We start from the raw sequence: 12773 nt of genomic DNA, 5'->3' as shown, positions 1-12773 counted from the left end.
CCTCTTTGTGGGGTCTTGGGGGGTTTTTCTGGTTGTTTTCCAAAAGGTTGCAAGTCCATTTAGAACAATTTTTCTATTTAACTTTGTGCTTGGTTCATGAGGACAGTATAAGAATATTTAATGAAAATTGAGCAAACTTCATATTTTTATAACTAAAAATAGTTATAAAATATGAAGGTTTTTTTAACTGTAAAACTGAAGTTTTATAGTTATGCTTCCCTATGTTTAGGCAAAGAAGGAGTTGATTACAAAAATACCTGTCTACATTTTTTTCAGGTTAATGAGATTTTTCAGAATGGTTGTGCTGTGTGCGACACCTGTTTCATGTGGATCCGTAACAAAGGTAGAGGTAGCACAGAACAATTTAAAATTATTTTGTTCGGATTGTAACATGTTAATGCACTACATAGCATGGTAGACAGAGAAGTTAGTTTGTACTTATAATTTGCTCTAATTTAAAAAAAAAACTGTATCCAATGTCCCATTTCTGATAAGGTGTACAGATGTTAATATCAAATATTTTAGAAAATAAGGCAAATATTTTGAATTTTGCTTGCTTCAAATAGTCATATCTATTTGAACAACAAGCCTTCCGTGTTTCCAGCTATTATGAGATCTGACCCGTCAGTTTTGAAGCATTGAACTCTATAATAAGCATCTCCAACTGCTGTCCTCTGACATGTTGGCATTCTATGAGCTCTCCCCACACACAGACCCAGTGCAGACTGGACCTCAATTCAAACATCACCTCGATATTGGAAAGAGGAGCCCAGTGACAAAAGAAAAAAAAGCGAGTAGTAATGAAGAACACTGGCTGTCTCCTGTCCTATCCTCTCCATTCCATGCTTTCTTAAATTCATTGAAACATCCATTTTATGGCCAAATGGGCTTAGTTACAGTCTTACAGTTTTTGCAATAGTTAAGCTGCACATAAAATATGCTTAGTAGAAAAAATGTATTTATTGCAAAAAATGCACTGAAGAAAACTAAACCACAGATGTTTAAAGGTATGTGTATTAAGCATAGGGATGTGAGACATGCTATATCTAAAATGTATTACTATCTTACCAAGATTTCAACTACTGATTGCGATAGTTGAAATTGAAAGGGATTTTTTTTAATCCTGTCTGGTAAAAGATGTCTTTTATAGCTCAGCATAAGGAAGAAAATAAATTTCAAGTTTATATTTATGAGCAATTTCTCTTAATCTGTTGATTCTGTACCTGAGTTAGAAAATATCACTGGAGTCTGGGTGTGTGAGGTGACTAGGTTAACATAAAAAAATTGTTATGAGATATTGAACAATTACAGTTCTGACCAAAAGATAACTGGAGACTTTTTCAATGACCTAATATTCTGAATGCAATATCAATGAGAGCTTCTAGTTACAAGATTTATACCAGGTTTCATCTATAAGTAGGTTTATCTATTAGTTAGTTCAATTTTTTTCCAGTCTGTGCTCCTGCTATTTATCAAAAGCCAGTCAGACAAGATGAGCCTTCTCACTAAGATAGATAAAGTATTTCATTACAATTTCCATTATCACAGAGATAGAGAAAACTCATTCTAAACTAAAAACTCTGTCAAAATATTTAAACCAAATATAAATTTCAGGAGTTCAAATATTTAGCTTATTCGTCCTGCATGAGTCTATTTTTAAAGCCAATGCTTTGAAATCCGCTTGTGGTGTTTAAATGAGCTGTTCTGTCAGGATGCTCTTCATTTGCAGGATATTTTATTTCAGCTGCTCACCTATTTTCTCATTCACTTTGTTACCAAGTGGAAATAGATATCGAGCTATTGGAGAGGGAAAATCACCTCTACAGGAAAAAGAAAGTCAGTCTCAAATGCATCAGGTTTTATAACACTGTCTCAGTACTGGTGAAAAATACTACAATAAATAAGTTATTTTAGTGGACTTTTCAACTGCTAATCAAAGGAGTGCCATGAGCATTCTAGGTAAAATAATGCAAATAAATGCAGGAAACATGCTTTTATCATTTGAATATTACAGAAGCAACAAAAATTAAAGACAAAAAGTGAAGACAAATAGCATATTATGTCACTGAGAATACAGATTAGTTTAAGAAATAACAAAAAAAAAATCAAGCTTTCTTTGTTGTGTTTTACACAACAGTGAGAAAACAATTGTTTTAAATGGTAATCTGAAATGGTAATTTGTTTTGACACTCTTGAGACATTGAGACTCTTACTGTCCTGTCGTAGCTAACTTGTAGTGGAGGACAAGAGACTGCAGCTCATAGGTTTCTGTGAACTTCAGAAGAGAGAGTCCTGTTTCTCTACATTTGAAAGTAAATATTTGACAAGTATGCAAAATATGTTTCTAGATTTTAAAACTCGTTTCAGCAGCACAGCAGAACTATGGTTTTATCTGCAAAAGTAAAGCATTTGTCCACAAAAATGAATATGCTGAGACAGTAGTGACAAATGAGACCCAGTATTTGACATCTCAAGCAGGAAAAGAACTGTATTTAATGTGAAATAGAATAGCAAAGCACATGTGTGATCTTCCTCTCTTTTGCTTGGTTTTAGGAAAAAAAATTCCTGCATATTTTTGAATAACATTTAGCTTGCAATAGATGAAGGAGATGTGGTAAGAACACTATTATCTCAAACTCACTATAGTCCTTTACAGTGGTGAATGAACCACAAAACTGAAGTTACATGACTAGTATTTTTTTGCTTCTGCAAAAGAAGAAATGTCTAGGAATGTGGTTTTACTGGGTGCCTGATGAAAACAGTAACCAGTCATAAACCTTTGAGCAGTGCTAGTTTTGGATCTCAGCACCACCTTGAATGTCTTTACAGATTCATTTTCTGTCAAATTCTGGAATTGTGTCATATTTGGACATATAATCTTGTTCTTAAATTGGAGTGATATGATTCTGGAGCTGCTGGGGAAATGCACTCAGTATATCAGGTTTAGATCTTGATGTTTCCCAAGCAAGTAAAAGTAGAAGTGCCTTGGAACACAACAAGATCAGGCATAGTGTCTCAGTGGAGAATGAGGTTCAGCCCCAGAAGTGTTATTTTTTTTCATCTAGGCAGAACACCTTCTTACTTTCAGTTGCAGAAACCAGTTAATCCATGCATATAGAAAAAAAATCTTTTAAGATTTCGTTTTTAATCAAATATATATAATGGAGTGAACTATAGGGTTTTTTTTCATGTACCATCTGAAATTCAAAGATCACCTTTACCATTTGTATGCCTATAAATGAAAATGTAAATTATAACAGACATATTTAATTATAAGGATAGAAAAGCAAAATAATAAGGGCTTGAATATCACAAAGATGCAGAAATGAGAAACTGGGGATAAGAATCTTTTTATCCTGCTCAATAATTCATGTTCTCACTTTCTTGTATAAAAATATTTATTTTGGTGGAATGCTGGCCAGAAAACCACCCAATTCTTTTTTATTTCCCCACATAAAATAATAACTGCAAACCAAGGTAATTAAGATTATTAACATGAATAAGTGGAAATTCCCTTTTCCAGGGCATTTTCTAAGTTATACTTTTTTCAATGAGTTTCAATATATACATCTGCATGGTACTCAGATATCTAACTGAAGGTTTTTAACTGTTGAAATCCTTCTTCATCATGTTTTGATTCATAATTAATTAATATGCTCTTCCTGGCAGTAAAAAATTGCTGTCTCTTTTTCCTGAAAGATGTAGGGAGTTGTCAGTTCCTTTAATCTAATTTGGAAGAAGGACAAATCATAGACCAAATAGATGTAAATCTGTGGCTTGGTTTTGTCTTGCCTTCTGAATTATTCCTCTGGTTACAATTTGTAAGGCAGAACTTAAATTTTAGGTTTTTAGTGAGGCAAGAGCTCACTCCTTGGGTAGCATTCAGCCTGAGTGTGCTTTCCCCCACTTTGCAGTACTGGCAGCACAAACTGCAGGGTTTCTCTAGTTTTGTTTGCTTGACCCTGTGCCTCAGGGAAAAGTGCAGGCTGTTGGCCCTGGCCTGATATTCCTCCTGCATACATGAGCTTGATACAAATAATTGTAACACCGCAGAGGGGCGTATTGCTATTAAAAAAAAGAAAAAAAATTATTGATATATGTGAAGTAACAGCACTTAAAAGTTTCCCAGGAGCCCAGAAAGACATCCAGTGACCTTTGGGAAAATGTATTAGATCTCTTTGGGAATGCCAGCCACGCTGCCCACTGGCAGTAGTGTGTTATAAAAACAAAGATTGGCAAGGGCACAGTGTGAGCCTGAGCTCCCAAGCGTGCTTCTTCCAGCCCAGGTTTGTACCTCAGATCATCATGAAGCCATGGTATTTTCTCAGCTTTTTAACAATCCATGCACTGTTCAGTTCTAGGGAGGTTTAACCCAGGTAGGATTTCTGTGTCTTCATTTTAGTGTCTTCAAGATCTTACAGCAAGAAGTTCCACAGGTTAATTAAATGTGTGACCATGCAGTTATAAACAAAACCCAACAAAACAAACAAACCAAGACCTAAACAAACAAACAAGTTAAACCAAAAATCACGAACCAAACAACAAAAATTAGGCAAAATCCACAAACAAAATTGTTTTCTATCTGCATCCTTGTTTAATTTGATCTTCCATAGTTCTTGGAAAAGGCTGCTAATTACTGTTTTCCTTTGCTCTCTATTCATTTTTAAAAAATAATATATAGGTGCTCATCTTCCTGTTAACTGTCTCTTTTCCAGACTGAAGAATTCTACTTTTAAGTCATACCAATTTCTTTTCTCTGGACTTTTCCCAGTTACTCCATAAATTTACTGAGGTGAAAACCAACTGCATATAGTGTTCAAGACATCAGTGCATGATGCATTCCATTGACAGCATAACAATGCATTGCACTTTGCTCTTTTCCTTATGGTTTCTTCAGTTCAATTCATTTTTTTTTCATTGTTCCTGAGCTTTGAACCAAAGTAGTGAAAACCACTCATGAGAAAGAATAGCATGAATTATTTTGTATGTGAAATTCAGATTTTTTTCCATATGTATCACTATCTTTCTACAGCTGTTTCTAACTGCCATTTTATGGTATAATTGTTCAGTCTTTTTTCCTCCCTGAAATTATGCACATTTGGCTCCTTTCTTACTATCCCAGATAACCTTGTATTGTGAAACTTAGCTCTTCACCTTCTCAGACAAGTTGTGGATATACTAAACAAACCAACAACTAGAACAAATCTGAGGTATTATCTGCTGAAAACTGTTAATTTCTTTTACTGCTTTTTTTTCACTTTGAATTCATTCTTACAGAGCCTTCCCTATTATCTGAAGCTGTAAGAGGAACCTTCTTGAATATCTCATAAATAGACAAGTGGATTTTTCTTTTCCCAATGCTATTTCAGTCAAGAGATCTGGATGTTCTGCTTTCCTGATGAACCTCAAAGAAAACCCATGTTGAAACCAGTAGAGTAGCATTTTCCTCTGTGATTGTGCCTGATACCAAAGAAACGTGTTACAGAGGAAAACCACTGCAGATATAGTAACTCCTAAAATAATGCCCTTTATTTCTGAGATATTCACCCATTTGCAAGGCCTGGGGCAGTACAGACTGTGTATGGTTTCTTGCATTGTACTCTACCAATTTCACTTAGAACTCCAGGCAGGAAGTAACAAGTGTAGCCCATTTGTCCCTAGTCATTATATATCATAAGACATGCCAGAATGCTGACCAAATGATATGTGTTCTACTTAATGTATTACATTTCATACTTGAAAGTAAAGAGATTTATTGATAAAATTATTTTGGCAGTGTCTGAAGTTGAATTCCTTCTCATTCACTTATTCATTCTGTGCATTCATTTGTGCATACTTAAGATTTGCAGCTAAAGGATGGACCTAGATTTTACCCTCATTTTACACTGTGCTGTATCCACTGTGCAATGGAATGAATCCAGCATGTTAAAAACATAAGTAATACTATCTTTTTTAGTAATTGTATCCCTGTGATTATATGGTTCTCTCTTTAAGGATGGCTGGGGAAATGTATTCTAAACATCATTAACAAAACAAGCTCTTTTCTTTCTTGGTTAGAGTTGAAAAGGGACAACTTTTTTGTGAAATTGATTTGCAGTACTCTGAAAGCCATTATCCCTACCCCAATGGCAATTACTTTTGATTATTAAGTGTGTGTATGCTTTAATAAGAGCTGCTTTTTGAAATCAGCTCCACCTTAGACCTAATCTAGGAATGAAGCTGTAATGCCAAGTTTATGATATCTTCGTGGGTTGCTATGGAAGTGATATTAGCAATATTAGAAATCCAGCACTGTGGGCTGTGAGGCAATAGGATGTGATAGAAACCATAAGCATGGATGCAGTAGAAGAAGATTTAATTTCAACACAGATATATTCAATTCTTTGGAAAAATGTGAGAGAAAAAGAAGGCAATATATCAGAATAAGTAAGTATTTTTAGATAGTGAAGTGTATCTTGATAAGGATGTCTAGAATGTAAGAATATAAAGTTATTAATTGTCAAAAAAGTGTTTTTAGCAAAATTAATTTAAATGTTAAAATTGCTGCACATGAATTAATATTATTTTTAAGAAAAAAGAAAGTGTTTTTATCGTTTGCTCTTTTGATTATAGGCTTTAGGCTTCTTTTCCTTTCATGTTTGCTTATTATTTCTATTTTTTTTTTTCATTTAGAATCTGCAATGGGAAGCAGATGGTAGCAACCTAGTTCTGTCCTTTTTTAGCTGTGATTATTTCCAGTGATAGTTAAGGTTGTCTTGGGCCCTTGTATAGTAAGCCTGTTGATACCGAGTGATTGTTGAATAGCTCTATAATATGTATTTATGTGTAATTTAAGATACAAAATGATCAGTGGAAGTTTTGTTACAATGTGCTTAGATGCATGGAAATATGAAAGACTGAAGAGTGGATCAATAAAGTCATTACTAGATGGAATATGTTATGAGAACACATTGGTGATGTACGATTAAACTGAAGAACAAAAATCATATACAATGACTGCTTCCAGCTTTTGACAGGAAACATGAGCCTTTAGGCATAAATGACTGTGAATGGCAAAATGCAGCTGCTGCCTTCATTTGAATAGCCTAAGGAAGACAGGAGAGCAATCAAAACATGCCCCAGCTATAAGCAATCATTTCAGAGCTTTAGCTGACTTAAAAAGCGATAGCAAGTTAGACTCTGAAGAGTACTAGACAGGATCCTGTGATGTGGCACTGCCAAACCCTTTGGAGGAGATACAGTGAATAAAGGAATATTCATGAGAAAAGGAATGTTCCATAGAGAATTAGGCAGCTGCACATCCCACAGTCTCTGCATGAAGCATCACACACGTTCCAGTTTCTGCAGCTGCCCTTCAACCTCCCTTCAGCAGCTGAAACTCTCATCTTTGCCTCCCTCCTTCTGATCCTAACGAGTTCTCTGCAGCAGCAGCTCAGGACACTCTGGATGTTCCTCAGCAGCTGGATACTAAAATCTACTCTCAGGTGCACTGTTTTACATTTACTGCCCCGTTATTTCTTCTTTTAGATTTTATTTTGCTAAGAACTTTAAAAATGAGAATGTACCACCTGCCCTGAGAACGCACTTGAGCCATGGGGCTGCCCACAGTAACCATCACAAATTCCTGCTGTGAGTACAGTTTATCTACAGCAGTGGCTTCAGGAGGAAACAAATTCCGGGTAAGGCAAACCAGAGGTGTCATATCCTCATAGCACAGTGCAGTTCCAAGGTTTTTTAGCGCCTTAAAATAGCACAGGTCTAGAAACAATAGAACCATATTAAGAACATGCCATTCCAGCTAAAATCACTTTTTTATTTTCCTTCTAGCTCTGAGGCAGAGTTGATCAGCAAAAGGGGGAAGGTCAGTATCCTGCTGCCTGGTATGTTTTGCAGATATATGTGTAGCTATCTTCAATCTTACTGATATAGATTCGATCTTACTGATATCAAATGCAGCATTTTGGGGAAAGTAGAACTGATGAAACAATGCAAAAAAATGAAAACAAATGTATCTGTATTATCAGAGGAGCATATTTTGTTGACCTAGGTCTAGATATTGCTCTTTCGCATAGTTCTATTTCTCTTCATTCACCATTCTTCCTTTTATTGCATTCCATAACTGCCAGAAACAAATGAAATCCAAAAGTTCTGTAGAGAAAAACAAGTTAAGCACCCCCAGCTGTTTGAAACAGCATAAACTGCTGCTTCATTAATTCCAATATGTATGTGCAAAGGCCTCCAGCACAGCCTTGCTCCAGCAACTGCTAGGATACAGAATTATTGTTTATAATAAATCACTGTAAGCCAATTGGAGCTCTGGGTACCCTGGTGCTGTGACACATGCTGCATTTGTGAGAATGGCTTTTCCAAATGTTAAAAAACTATGGAAAAACTTCATTTTGTTATTGTCTGCTGAACTTACTTCTGACTATTGTCAACTTAATGTTGTTCTTTATAAAAAGGGGAAGAAAAAATTGAATTGCCAGTGTAAAGAAAAAGAGCTTAGGTATCTCATAGGAGAGTAAAAATGCTGTATATCTTTGCTTATACAGAGAAAATTTTAACCCAAGAGCCATATTAATTTGAGAATGGTTAAACCTTTCCTGTGCCACCATTCTTATGTTTGTTGTTTCCTGCAAGTGAGTATTCTATGAAGGTGAGACAAAAAATAGCCGTGTCCAGAAGAAATTAAATAAACTGAGGCTGAAGATAACATGAGTTGCTGTGGAGAATAAGGACTTGCCCAAGGAGAATAAATAAAAAATTAGCTCCAAGTCATTTTGAAAGGTCTGGTCATATAGAGCCTTTTTTTTTTTTTTCCTTAATATAGAACATTTTATAATGGTTAAGGGAGAACTCTGCTTAAAATTTGTCAAAAAAAATATGGCCAATAGCTGTATCATTTAGTACATCATGTGTGGCAATCATAAGTAAGGATTTTTTCAGATGAATCCAGAGCCTTACATAAATGTAGGAAATAAACCAATTCTGATTAGTTTGGACTCACTTGGGCTGAATTGAAGTCTGGTTTATAAACTAGGCCTCATTTTTAATTAAGTAAATACACTTGCAGTCTTTTTCACTATTTATGTATGCCAGTTTAGATATCACTAATTTGTTTTTTTATTGGAAGGCGTGGAAGTCTAAAAAGCTTGTTTTGTTTATTTTGGTTTTAAAAGAAAGCTAAAATCCACTTCTATTTGTTTACTTACTCCTCTCTGCTGTCAGGATCTAAGTTAAAGCAATTCTAGTTCCTTTAGCTAAAGTGAGAAAAATTAGGTTGGAATTTGCAATTGGCTTTGATATTGGTGTTTAGCAGCATGTTTCCACAGCACAATTAACTAGACACTCTACTTGAGTACACACCTCAGTCTTATCATCTACACAAAGGAGCTAGGTTAATAGGCTCAACCTCTTTGAGGAGAATGCAAGCAAGTGTCTAAACACTGTTTTCCAGGTGAAGCCCTCTGGTGTGGTTTCAGATAATGTCAATAAGGAGAGAAGAGCCACCCAGTGCTAGTACAGGTGTCAGATTGGCTATCAATCACCTCTATGTGCAGTGAGAAGCCATGGCGTATAATGCAAGTGAACGTAACAAAACATTGGAGCTTGCTAGTGTGCATGGTACACTAATAATGTGAGGCTGGGGGATAGAAAATTAATCTTGTTTGGAACTAAATAAACCTGCCCTTGGGGGGTTATTATTAGAAAGCATTCCAAACCATGCTTATGTCTTAAAACCTTACAAAACTGTACATACATAAAATCTGAGTTTTGTCCAGTGAAATTACAATTTCTACATATGAGAGGAATTCACATAGTTAACATTTACCTAAGATACAAATCTTAGTAAGTGCAACTTATTAATTAAATAGGCAACATATGTGATTTGGGAAGAAAGACAAGATAAGGCTGCAAAAATATGTTTTAATGAAAGCAAAATTTAAGTTAAATATCAAAACTGTTGAGTGAATTGAAATCAGTGATACAATTGCCTTTGGAATCTGAATATATCAAAAAAAGTTTATGTACTTTCAAGTGAAAATAAAGTAGATTCCTGCTTAAATGATGCATCATTTTATAAATAGTGTACCTTGGACTGTAAATGTAAGGTGCTAAAGGAAATCTATCAGAATTAGAACTATAATGTAACAGTGCCAGGATCAGGAAGTAGCAATTATGCACTTTATTTGACAGTTCACTGCTTTGCAGAGGGAGCCAGAGCAGGTATTTACTGATTAACCAAATGCTTGGGGGTAATTGATCTGAAAAAGAGTGCAAACTTTAAAGAACATGGAAATTATCTAAGTTGGGAGAAAAAAGACCAAGCCAGTGTTAGTTCAAAATCCTTGTAATTACAATTTAGTGCCTGGCACTGTGAATCTGGAAACTGCAGTAAAATTTGTCTCCCCTCAATTTAACATGAGCTTGGCCACAGTTTGAGATTAACCTTTAATTCAGTGGCTATTCCACAGCTGACCGTATATGACCTTGTTTTACTTCTGTGAACTCATGAAATTCCCTATCTGTAAAGCAGATGTCATTTTTCTGCTTAAAATGAATGTTCTGAGACTTAATTAAGTGTTCTTTGCTTATAAAGAGATTCTTCTATCAACAAAGCCTATAAGCAGTCAGAGCTGATAAAAATCTTTGTGAATATTACAAGAGAAAAGGCACAGGCTTAGCTACATTTTGGATATGCTGTAAATAACAAGTCATGCCTTCCCAGAAATGTTTCGATAGCTTAAAAAAAACTTTCTTGAGGAATGTAGTGAGAATATAGGAAAATGGCTTCTGTGCTTGTGTGGGAAAGCTCTCTTTACCTTGGTAAAGTTTTATTTGGGTGTTGTAAGCAGACTGGAGTGTGTGTATTTTTCGTGAGTATTGTTAAATACTGGCACAGGCTAGAATCTCATAATAGAATTGGTTTTGTTGTTGGTATTATTGCTATTGTTGATATTATTATTAGTTTAGCTGTAATGATGTGTTTTGATTGCATATTAATAAGTGAAAGGGTACTTCATTTGCATTTTTACTTTTGTAGCTATTACCTCAATTTCTATACATATGCAATATGGGTTTCTACATTTGATTTAAACTATCTAAAAAGTGCTCAGAACATGAAATTTGTTGATTGCTTTTACAATATTTACACCAAAACATATTTTTTAGTAGAAAAGAAAAGGTCAAGTTTATTTTATCACATCCTACCTTAACAAGGACTGAATTTGCATTAGCAGATAATTACATGAAAATGTAGATGTCTATTTTGCATATAATTTTAACATTAGTGAAAAGTTAATGTACAACTAGAAACATTATTTTGTGACAGTGAGTCACATTCTCATGTGAATTGGATTGCGTGGCCCCAGCACTTTGAAAATACTTCAATAACCCAAAACAAAGTTCTACTTTACATTTCCAAATGTTCTGTAATGCATTTTCCCTATAAACTCAAAATGTTTTATAAAAGCTATTCTGAATCATAGGTGTAATTTAGTCTTAGCACACTGGCCAAGTAAATATGACCTCAAGCTACTGATCTACATAGAATTTTGTGCCATGAGTGCAGAGGACAGCTTCCTCATTCATTCGTCTTACTTTTTTGTACTCTCTTTTTTTCTAGCAATGCTTTTAAACTCATTCACAAAAATCTATGAGGTTTTTTTTTTTTCTGTATTCTGGTATTTGAGATATACATCAAATAGAACCCAGGATATTGTGGGATGTGTGTTAGGTCTTACATCTCTTATTGGATTGTCATTACTGCACATCTATTATAAACACTCTGCTTATTCACAGTTTGGGCTCTGTGCACCACACAGGCTGACCACATCTCCATCCCAAGCACAACCCACCCACCTCCTTCAACATTCACTCTCTCTGATATAGCACTTTATGTTAACCTTGACTGATATTGCATCATTCTGACAATGACTTTTTGTCATCATCCTGCTGGGAAGGATGTGTACTGGGCTGAAATCCTATTTAATGAACATATGTGATGTATCTGTACCAAAACGATAGCTCTCCTTTCCCATCTCTCCTTCTCTCCTACATTGCAGCAGATTTTATGAACTTCCTTTTGATAGTGGCTGTTGTCCTCTGGAATCCAAAGCTGAATATGAGGAAAAAATATTCATGATTTTTTTTGTTGTTGTTAATTTGTTATTTGGGATTTTTTTCCCAACCTTTTCCAGTGTCCTGTGTTTTTAGGAAAATATTTAATGCACAGGCTTGAATGGTCTAACAAAGCAGCATCAAGGTCATCATCACCATAAGGATAATATTTGTATATTAATTTAAATTACTTTGATTCAATGCTGAAGTCATACAGGATGTCATCTTGAAGACATTCTTCTCCCTTTTCTTCCTCATCCAACAACATTTGTTAGTAGGATTCTGCTATGAATTGGGAATTGTTTACCTATCAGTTCAAGCTGGATTTATATTAAAACTATCTATTTCTCAGCAGAGAGAATGATTTTCATTTGTGTTTATTTTTTTACATTTAGTTAGTGACAGTTTAATTCTTGTTACCTCGTGCTTTCTTTTCTACTACATAACATAATTCTGTGGAATGCATAATTAACTGCATCAATTTAATGTAAGCCTTAACTGAGTTTTGCAGCTGAGTAATGTTTTCTAGTTATAGGAGTCCTTTTAAGCAAGCTGCTAAATACTACACTGGACTCAGTTAGAATGCTCTACTAGTTAAATGTAGAGTATGATCATTTCTGTCAGTATTTCCAATTTTTCTACATAACTTTGAA

The sequence above is a fragment of the Zonotrichia leucophrys genome, chromosome 4 (genome assembly GCF_028769735.1).
Source record: "Zonotrichia leucophrys gambelii isolate GWCS_2022_RI chromosome 4, RI_Zleu_2.0, whole genome shotgun sequence".
NCBI lineage: Eukaryota > Metazoa > Chordata > Aves > Passeriformes > Passerellidae > Zonotrichia > Zonotrichia leucophrys.
This window is presented reverse-complemented; position numbering follows the sequence as displayed.